Here is a 2,068-nt window from a genome sequence, read left to right as displayed (position 1 = left end):
GAGTTCTGTCGTAGACAACCCCCGAAGTTCGAGGGAGGATTTGCACCTGAGGCTGCAAATGAATGGATCCAAGAGCTGGAGAAAATCTTCCGGGCACTCATGTGCACCGATGAGCAGAAGGTCACTTACGCGACCTACATGTTATCCAAGGAAGCTGAAAAACTAGTGGGAGTTCATCGGGCGATAGATGGTGCATGAGCACTAGGTGGTCAGTTGGACCACATTCAAGGATAAGTTCTTGTAGAAGTATTTTCCTGCGGATATGAAGACCAAGAAGGAAATGGAATTTCTGCGTCTGCAGCAATTGAGTCTGACTGTGGGAGAGTATGCTGCCAAATTCGAGGAACTGGCGAGGTATGCCCCACATTACAATGAGATTGGGAATGAGAGGTCTAAGTGTGCTAAGTTCGAGGATGGACTTAAGCAAGACTTGAAGGTGATGTTCGTTCACCAACAAATACCAGACTTTGCAACTCTGGTAAATAGATGCAGGCTCTATGAAGAGAGCGTCGAGTCGAGGAATGTGACACTGGAGAGTGTCGTACAACCTGCAAGTTCCTACGGTCCTCAGAGGCACTATGGACAAGGGTTTGGAAGGGGAAGATCCTTCAACCGTAACCAGAAACCTTACGCTTCATCTTCTGGGAGTCAACCGAGTAATATCAAGTCTTACAACAATAGGGACTTCCAACAAGGGAACAACAATAACAACACTAGCAACAACAACAGTCGATTGAGTCCGTCGGGTGGGAACAATAACAACCCCACACACCCCTGGTGTGCAAAGTGCAACAAAAGGCACTACGGTTTCAAGTGCACAGTGTGCTTTCATTGTAACCAACCGGGTCATATCAGGTCGATGTGCCCACAGGAGATAAAGGAAGAAGTGAACATGGTACAAGCGGCAAGACCAAAGGCCAATGGCAAGGTATTCACCATGAGCGGAGCTGAGATTGAGGCGAGTGAGGACCTCATATAAGGTACAGATCGTACGAATAAGATTTCTTTATATGTGGTGTTCGATTTGGGTGGGACCCATTCGTTCTTATCCGTGGATGTTGTCAACCGTTTAGCTTTGTCTATAGGAATGGACTGTTTATCTAGGAACCATATGATATTGAGCTGCTTTAATAAGACAGTAGTGTTTAGTTACCCTAAAGAATCCCTTGAAACCGATTAGATGTAGTTAAAGAATAAGCTAAATTTTGAGACTATGCCGGAGAGAATTGGTGTTCGAAGTGCGAAAACCCTCCGAGGAAAGGAGATTACCTTGGTAAGGTTATTTGGAGTCAAGTAAATGGAGAAGATACGACGTGGGAGGTCGATTAAGCCCTAAATAAATCCTATCCCTACCTTTTTGTTAAAGAGACATGTTCTATTTTTGAGGACGAAAATCTTTTTAGGGGGGAAATATATTATGTGTAACACCGCGAATTTTACTACCTTGAAAATATATGTTTTTATTAATATTTTTATTAATTATATTTTCGAAAATGAATTTGTGGGAATTTTCGGTAAAGAATTAGACGAAAATCTGTGTGAGTTTTAGTCTTGTAATTCTATTTCCAACTTGGTGGTAAATATTCATGATTTTTTAACACAGTCGGTTTCAGACTGTTGTCGGGACCGAATCTCACCCGGTACGGCTCAAAACGTGGTTTATGAGTTCCGTAACTCAGAATCGAATTCTGATCGCGCCGTTGGCTTCGTAATCACATTTCGAGTCAAGATAGACCCTGAGTTGGTCCATAATTATTTTCTAAAATATTTTCAATCGGAATGTCGAAATTCGAATTTTCAACCGTAAAGTAAAATCGGGTGATCATTTTTGGCTACTCGAGCATGGTTTTAATCGCGCGCGTTTCGCCAAAGTTGTCGCATCACATGAGTTACTTCACAATATCTACCTACTAAATCTTATAGATTTCACTCATTAATGCCTTGATTTAATACCCCGAAAATCCCCTAAATAACTCAACAAATCCTCTCACTCCACCACCATTAGACACATCACTTATGCTAGTCTAAATCTACTCACTTTGCATTAAATTTTATGATTTGATGAGGG

This window comes from Lupinus angustifolius, unplaced genomic scaffold (assembly GCF_001865875.1).
Source record: "Lupinus angustifolius cultivar Tanjil unplaced genomic scaffold, LupAngTanjil_v1.0 Scaffold_442, whole genome shotgun sequence".
NCBI lineage: Eukaryota > Viridiplantae > Streptophyta > Magnoliopsida > Fabales > Fabaceae > Lupinus > Lupinus angustifolius.
The sequence above is the reverse complement of the archived record's forward strand: the minus strand, read 5'-3'. Positions refer to the sequence as shown.